The following is a 9,367-nucleotide window of genomic DNA, read 5'->3' as shown; positions in this document are numbered from 1 at the left end:
TAGTTACTGTATGTAGCCTACTGTAAGTAGTGCAACAGAAAAACTATAGTAAACCCAGCTACACACTGTGTGAAAAAAGTAGTGTAATAGAGCTGTCAGTTTTCAATGAAGGGATAGTTACTGTCTGTACTGTAAAGTAGTGCAACAGAACTATAGTAAACACAGCTACACACTGAAACCCTCAGTGGAATAGAGCTGAGATGTGAGTTTCCAAGGGAAACGATGATAGTTACTGTCTGTACTGTAAAACAGTGTAACAAAAACTATCGCAACCCAGCAACTGTGTGAAAAAAACACCAGTGTAATCTCACTATGGTCGGACTAACATAAACTCAGCCCATTATTGGAAAATGAAGCCAACAGTGTAATATTGTGTAATAAAATGGGACCTACAGTATCAGCTTTAGTCTCATAAACTATCTGAAGGAGAGGAGACGTGAATGGCTGTACTTTCTCCTTGTGGAAACAATTAAGCCAACAGTGTAATATACTGTTTATAGTAAACACTGTGCAATACTGTATAATGGTAAAAATTACTACGGACCTACAGTATCAGCCTTTGTCTCATACACTATCTGAATGATGGAGAGAAGACATGAATGGCTGTAACTTTTCCTTGTGGAAAAATAATTAAGCAAACAGTGTAAACTGCCTGACCGTGAAGGGGCAGGGCAATCTACCTCATACACGTTTATAGCTTATTTCTTGCTTTATACGTGTGGGTTGGCTGTAACTAACGCCACGTTTATAGCTTATCTCTTGCTATATACGTGGGGGTGCTGGTTGGCAGGACTTAAGGGAAAGTGTGTATAGAACCGTGCTTAGTCCTGCAATGTTCACCACTCGCTAAGTTAGCTACTTTGCATAGCTCATTCACCGTGGAACACACAAGAGTCTATGCAAGATGGCTGCGCCCTGTGAGAGATATAACCTGGTTCTCTCATTGGAGAACTGCAAGCCCGCCGAAGCTAAACATACAGTCTCCCAATCTTGCGGGGTAGGCGCGGTCCCCGAACCCGAAGGCTATAACAGGGAGGGTTCCGGTGGACAGAAAGTCCCACAGACAACTAAGACAAACCCTAAGCGCCGCAATACTGTTAGACCAAACCGAGTATCGCCCAGGTTGGTACACTGTCCCAAGAAATAAAAACAAGGACGAAACCCAAACGAGATGGTACAAGCCAAACCGAGTGGGGGGACAGCAGAACACCCTGATGGAGAGGCTAGCTAGCTAGCTAGCTTCTCCAAGCTATTGAATAGCTGTGGGTATACTTCTGCGCTTATATACACTAACATAGAGCTCTTACCAAGCGAATCCTCTCTGGAATGTGCCGAGAAAAGGAAGTGGAAGTTGTGCGGCAGCTATTTAAGGGGGTCAGCCGCAACACTACCCGGTACACGGGACTAATCTTAAATTCTTACTCGGAATGTATCCTGCCGTGCGGAAGGATACCATATTGGAGTGATCCAATATAGTGTTACATAACAAGTTGGGCCTTCTTCACCTCAAGCCACACCAGCGATGGTTCAACTCTCACCATCTACACCAGAGACGACACAGACATCGTCAGCTATCGGTGGCAAATGCATGTGTGAGGATTCTGTTGAAATGGCACTCTCACTCCTTCCTGTTGGAGGGAGTGATACTGAACAGAGTCCACCGCAGGGAGCTAGTGTGCACAGATGACTCGCTAGCGGCTTGGGGGGTGGTGTTCAGAGGCATGGCAGCGAGCGGATGCTGGAGCCCCCCATGGAGTGGCAAGCACATCAATGTGCTGGAGCTCAGGGCAGTTCGCCTGGCACTCCAACAGCTCCTGCCCTACTTGGAGGGGAAGCATGTCCTGGTCAGATCAGACAATACCACGGTAGTGGCATATATCAATCACCAGAGGGGATTAAGATCCGAGCAATTTCATGGAGGTGCTGTGGAGCTCTTACTGTGGGCTCAGATCCGCTTGGCGTCACTGCGGGCAGCGCACATCCCCTGGGTCTTGAACCGGGCAGCGGACATGCTTTCGAGAAATGGCCCGACGGAGGGGGACTGGAGTCTACACCCTCAGGTTGTGTTACAACTGTTGGAAAGGTTTGGGAGAGCGCAGGTGGACCTGTTTGCATCTCAGGAGAACACTAATTGTCCCAGCTGGTTCTCAATGTCGGACCCTCCAGGCCCTCTGGGTTTGGACGCCCTCACCCACGATAGGCCGGCAATGACACTTTATGCGTTCTCACTATTTCCCCTGATCACAGCTTTGCTAGACATGGTCAGTTTGATGGGCCACCGGCTGCTCCTGATAGCCCCATACTGGCTGAGACAACCATGGTTCAACCTCCTGTTGTCCCTCCTCACTGTGACCCTGTGGCAGCTGCCGCTGAGACCCGACCTGCACCTCCCATGGCTGTGAGTGGGCTGGCTTTTCCCCCAAGTGTGCTGTGCCCAGTGAGGGAAGTAGACACTTACGTTACACGGACTAAGACAATATGACAGTCAGATCAGCTGTTCGTGTGTTATGGTCAGAGAGTTCTGGGGAAGAGCCTATCGAAACAGAGACTCTCACATTGGATTGTGGACACTATTACTACAGCATATCACCTGGCCGGCCGGCCTTTGCCGTCTGCTGTAGTGACGCATTCTAGTAGAGGAGTAGCTACATCGTGGGCCCTGCTCCGAGGAGTTTCCCTTGATGAAATTTGCGCCTCTGCCATTTGGGCGTCGTCCAGCACTTTTGCTAGGTACTATTGAGTCAATGTTGCTGCCGCCAACCAGGTTGGGACGGCCGTGTTGGGTGTTGCCTCCACTTCCCTGGAGGGGGATGGAGGGACACAGCAACCATGACTGCCCTGAGCTCAGTCCTAAGGGATTTTGCTCGTCTGGCCATGCCTAGTTGACCGATTAATGTGGTATTGTGATACGATATTGGAATGATCCAATATAGTGCTACATTATGAAGGTTACGTATGTAACCATGGATATGTGAGCTATTGGATCACTCCAATCCTCTTGTCGGTGATCTACGGCGGGACACGAGGTGGGAGTAATGCGACGGCAGCTATTTAAGAGGGTCAGCCGCAGCACTACCTGGTACACGGGACTAATCTGAAAGCGGAAGGATACCATATTGGAGTGATCCAATAGCTCACATAACCGTGGTTACATACGTAACCGTCGCTCTATACTGCTCCATGAAGCGCAAGAAGTATGAATGCCCTGACTCCTGCAGAGGCCATATCACCATAAATGATGTGTTTATACAGATCAAATTAAATAAAGCAGTATTCATACAGCACATTTCAGACATGGAATGCAACACAATCTGCTTCACAGAAAAAAATGAAAAAATAAACATTGAAAAAATAAAACTGAAATATTACCACACAACAAACACAAGAGGATAAAAAACTAAAAGAATAACAATAAAAGCTGAATGACTAAAAAGCACCCTAAGGAAAAGCAAAACTAAAAAGGTGTGTTTTAAGATCTCTTAAATATGTCAATTTGTAAGTCGCTCTGGATAAGAGCGTCTGCTAAATGACGTAAATGTAAATGTATGTCCACAGTTTCGGCTCCCTCAGGTTCTCTGGCAGGCTATTCCAGAGGCTGGGGGCGTAACTAAAGGCTGCCTCTCCATGCCTCTTGGTCCTAGGCTTTGGGATAGTTAAAAGGCCAGTGCCAGAGGACCTGAGGGACCTACTGGGTACATAACTTAATTGGAGTGCACCATCATGGATTGGAGTGCACCATCATGGATTGATTTAAAAACCAATAGAATCATCTTAAAATTAATTATAAAACTCATAGGCAGCCAGTGCAGAGACCTTAAAACCAGTGTAATGTGTGCTCTTTATCTGGTCTTTGTCTGTATCCATGCTGCAGCATTCTGTATGTTTTGCAGTTGACCAATGGCTTTCATGGGTAGACCAGACAGGACAGCATTACGGTAGTCAAGTCTGCTTGTAATAAAAGCATGGATGAGTCTCTGTATCAGCCTGAGAGAGAAACGGCCGCACCTTGTCAATGTTCCTCAGGTGATAAAAAGCTATTTTGGTCACATTCCTAATGTGTGATTCGAAATTGAGATCAGAATCTAAAATAACACCTAGGGTTTTTACCTGGTGTTTTATCTTTATTGCCCGTGAATTAAAATGTGCGGCCAGATTCTCTCTTTGTGCTTTGGCTCCAACAGTAAGTACCTCGGTCTTGTATTGATTTAGCTGGAGGAAGTTATGAGCCATCCAAGTATTTAAATCACTAATACAGTCTAATAATTTATCTGTGGAGCTAAAATCCTCTGGTGACACAGACATTTAAAGTTGTGTATCGTCTGCGTAGCAGTGAAAATCAATGCTGTGCTTTCTGATAACGCTGCCAAGGGTAACATATATAAACTAAACAGTACCACATCCTAAATCGAACCTTGTGGAACACCACATGTGATATGTATTTTCTTATGTTCACCAAGGGTGACCAAACTCACTACCGGTTAAATAGGTCCTAAACCAATTTAGAACTGGACCGGAGAGGCAAACCCACCTCTCTGTCCAGAAGGGCATAATGGTCAACAGTGTTGAAAGCAGCACTTAAATCCAAGAGTACAAGGACATAGAGCTGTTTTGCATGTGTTGGCTCGAAGATAATTTACCACTTGAAGTAAGGCTGCCACTGTGCTGCGGTGGGCCCGAAAAACAGATTAGAATTTTTCAAAAATACAGTTAGCACTTAAAAAACATTTTTGCTTAAGAATGGAAGGTTGGAGAAAAAAAACAACATATGGGGGATTGGAAGTGATGCAGACAATTACATTGATGGAAGTTACAATCTATCTGCAATATTAAAGCTGATCTACCCCCCAAAAAAAGTATTTAAAAAAAAGAATAATAAGAAAAATAAGAAAAAGAATGGAAGGTTGGAGATTGGCCGAAAATTGCTAAAAGCTGAAGAATCTAGATTACTTTTCTTCAGAAGGGGTTTGACTATAGCCATTTTTAGTATAGTGGGGAAAGTGCCTGTGAACAGGGAGTGATTAACAATAGCTTGCACTTCTTCAGATATGCAATTAAAAACTGTTTTGAAGAAGGTGATGGGGATAGGATCGAGAAGGCAGGTAGAAGGCTTAAGTTGGGATATCACTTTCCTGAGCATGTCTGTGTCAACCAGGGAAAATAAATACATAGTGCCTTTGTGTGGTAGGTTAGGGCACATTTCATCAAACTTCTCATCAGGTCTTGCTTGACTGATACCCAGCCTAATGTTTGTTATCTTATCTCTGAAATATGCCGCAAACTCATCACATTTAGATGTGGAGGAAAGTTCACATAGGTTTGCGGGGGTAGGATTTATCAGGCCACCAATGGTCAAGAAGAGCACTCTCAAATTATTATGATTATTAGTGATCAAGTTAGAAAAATATACAGGACCTCCCGCCCTCACTTACAGTCAACCAATTATGACAATGCGGAGCTATACAGAGCCCTCTGCATTGTTAAAAAATTTGAGAGGCACACAGCCATTCGGTATGGAGCTTGATTTGGCCTCTGCATGCCTCCAGAGGCTCCGCTATTGCGTCACACCCTCCATATGAAGCCTCCGTCCACATTTTCAGATCAAGCATAAAAGCATATTTGTACTGTACATATACTGTAGGTAGGGTTAAAGTGACTAGGCAACAGGATAGATAATAGACAGTAGAAGCTGCGTGAATGTGAAAGTGTGTGTGTGTGTGGCGTCAGTATGCATGTGTGTGCATGTTGTGTGTGTGTGTGTGGGGGGGAGGGGGTGTCAGTGTAAGTATGTGTGAGTATGTTGGTAGAGTCCAGAAAGTGAGTCAGTACAAAAAAGGGTCAATTCAGGTAGTCCGGGTAGCCATTTAGGAGTCTTATTTAGCAGTCTCATGGTTTGGGGGTAGAAGCTGTTCAGGGTCCTGTTGGTTCCATTTGCCGTGCGGCAGCAGAGAGAACAGTCTGTGGCTTGGGTGGCTGGAGTCTGACAATGTTTTGGGCCTTCCTCTGACACCTGATTTAGAGGTCCTGGATGGCAGGGAGCTCGGTCCCAGTGATGTACTGGGCTGTATTCATAATTCCACTCGTTTGCAGAGGCAGGCGAGATTAGAACTCTGTCAGATCAAGAAAATAAGCATTCTGAGCTTTGATCAATGCTGTGAGTAATCTTTAGATGTTGACCCATAATTTACTTTCTTTATTTTGTACAATATATACAGTACCAGTCAAAAGTTTGGACACACCTACTCATTCCTAGGTTTTACTTTATTTGGACTATTTTCTACATTGTAGAATAATAGTGAAGATATCAAAACTATGAAATAACACATATGGAATCATGTAGTAACCAAAAAAGTGTTAAATAAATCAAAATATATTTTATATTTGAGATTCTTCAAAGTAGCCACCCTTTGCCTTGATGAGAACTTTGCACACTCTTGGCATTCTCTCAACCAGCTTCATGAGGTAGTCACCTGGAACGCATTTCAATTAACAGGCGTGCCTTGTTAAAAGTTAATTTGTGGAATTTCTTAATGCGTTTGAGCCAATCAGTTGTGTTGTCACAAGGTAGGGGTGGTTTACAGAAGATAGCCCTATTTGGTAAAAGACTAAGTCCATATTATGGCAAGAACAGCTCAAATAAGCAAAGTGAAACGACAGTCCATCATTACTTTAAGACATGAAGGTCAGTCAATCCGGAAAATTTCAATAACTTTGAAAGGTTCTTCAAGTGCAGTCACAAAAACCATCAAGCACTATGATGAAACTGGCTCTCATGAGGACCGCCACAGGGAAATTAAGACCCAGAGTTACCTCTGCTGCAGAGGATAAGTTCATTATAGTTAACTGCACCTCAGATTGCAGCCCAAATAAATGCTTCAGAGTTCAAATAACAGACACATCTCAACATCAACTGTTCAGAGGAGACTGCATAATAATATGCCATTTAGCAGACACTTTTATCCAAAGCGACTTACAGTCATGTGCGCATACATTTTTACGTATGGGAGGTCCCGGGGATCGAACCCACTACCCTGGCGTTACAAGCGCCATGCTCTACCAATTGAGTTACAGAGGACCACAATGAATTAGGCCTTCATGGTCGAATTGCTGCAAAGAAACCACTACTAAAGGACACCAATAAGAAGAAGAGACTTGCTTGGGCCAAGAAACACGAGCAATGGACATTAGACCGGTGGAAATACAGTGGGGAAAAAAAGTATTTAGTCAGCCACCAATTGTGCAAGTTCTCTCACTTAAAAAGATGAGAGAGGCCTGTAATTTTCATCATATGTACACGTCAACTATGACAGACAAATTGAGAGAGAAAAAATCCAGAAAATCACATTGTAGGATTTTTTATGAATTTATTTGCAAATTATGGTGGAAAATAAGTATTTGGTCACCTACAAACAAGCAAGATTTCTGGCTCTCACAGACCTGTAACTTCTTCTTTAAGAGGCTCCTCTGTCCTCCACTCGTTACCTGTATTAATGGCACCTGTTTATCAGTATAAAAGATACCTGTCCACAACCTCAAACAGTCACACTCCAAACTCCACTATGGCCAAGACCAAAGAGCTGTCAAAGGACACCAGAAACAAAATTGTAGACCTGCACCAGGCTGGGAAGACTGAATCTGCAATAGGTAAGCAGCTTGGTTTGAAGAAATCAACTGTGGGAACAATTATTAGGAAATGGAAGACATACAAGACCACTGATAATCTCCCTCGATCTGGGGCTCCACGCAAGATCTCACCCCGTGGGGTCAAAATGATCACAAGAACGGTGAGCAAAAATCCCAGAACCACACGGGGGGACCTAGTGAATGACCTGCAGAGAGCTGGGACCAAAGTAACAAAGCCTACCATCAGTAACACACTACGCCGCCAGGGACTCAAATCCTGCAGTGCCAGACGTGTCCCCCTGCTTAAGCCAGTACATGTCCAGGCCCGTCTGAAGTTTGCTAGAGTGCATTTGGATGATCCAGAAGAGGATTGGGAGAATGTCATATGGTCAGATGAAACCAAAATAGAACTTTTTGGTAAAAACTCAACTCGTCGTGTTTGGAGGACAAAGAATGCTGAGTTGCATCCAAAGAACACCATACCTACTGTGAAGCATGGGGGTGGAAACATCATGCTTTGTGTCAGCTTCCTGCCTCCTGTTTGTCTCCGGGCCTCTAGAGGTCATCTGTGTTCCCCTCTGCCTTAGTTCTTCCTCGTGTGTGTCAGCTTCCTGCCTCCTGTTTGTCTCCGGGCCTCTAGAGGTCATCTGTGTTCCCCTCTGCCTTAGTTCTTCCTCATGTGTCCTAATTAGCTTGATCCAGGTCACCTGTGCCTTGTTTCCCCTTGTGTATTTTAGCTGTGTGTTTTCCCCTTGTTTCTCACTTGGTTATTGCGTCCTGACTATGTGTCTCCTGCTTTGTCCCACCGTGTCTGTCCTAGTAAGTTGTTCAAAGTTATCTTTAGTTTGTTTTTCTCCCCTCGTGGAGTTGTTTTGTTTTGCCTCCTGTTTTGGAACATTAAATCTACTTGCCTGGAGTATTGCCTTGGGTGTTTCATTTGGGTCCTACAACACCTCCTCTGTGGCTAAGGGGTAGTACCCCCAGCTCTCCACATCTGAGACCGGAGTTTCTAGCCCGGTTTGTGACAGACCTAGAGGTCGGATCTTTTCCTTGTCCTCCCCCGAGCACGCAGCTATGGACACCTACATTAAGGAGTCCTTGGCAGCCGGCCTCATCTATGCCTCTACTTCCCCGGCTGGGGCGGGCTTCTTTTTTGTTGAAAAGAAAGACGGGGGTCTTAGGCCTTGTATTGATTACCGGGGACTCAACAAGATCACGGTTCGAATCGATACCCCCTTCCTCTCATGGCCACTGCTTTTGAGCTGCTTCAAGGGGCTTCCATTTTTACTAAGCTGGATCTCCGCAATGCTTACCATCTCGTGCGGATCCGGCAAGGAGACGAATGGAAGACGGCGTTCAACACGCCCACGGGGCACTATGAATATCGGGTGATGCCGTTCGGGCTCACCAATGCCCCCGCAGTATTCCAAGCCCTGATTAATGATGTTCTCCGGGATATGCTTAATCTGTTCGTCTTCGTGTACCTGGACGATATCCTCATCTTCTCGAGGTCACTGAAGGAGCATGAGGGGCATGTTAGCAGGGTTCTCCAGAGGCTCCTTGACAATCACCTCTACGTTAAGCCTGAGAAGTGTGAATTTCATGTTTCTCAGACTCAGTTTCTCGGGTTTATTGTCACTCCCGGGCACCTAGAGATGGATCCCAAGAAGGTCAAGGCGGTCCACGATTGGCCCACACCTGCCACGGTCAAGGAGGTTCAACGGTTCATTGGCTTTTCTAACTTCTA

This window comes from Coregonus clupeaformis, chromosome 30, assembly GCF_020615455.1.
Source record: "Coregonus clupeaformis isolate EN_2021a chromosome 30, ASM2061545v1, whole genome shotgun sequence".
In the NCBI taxonomy this organism is placed as follows: Eukaryota; Metazoa; Chordata; class Actinopteri; order Salmoniformes; family Salmonidae; genus Coregonus; species Coregonus clupeaformis.
The sequence above is the reverse complement of the archived record's forward strand: the minus strand, read 5'-3'. Positions refer to the sequence as shown.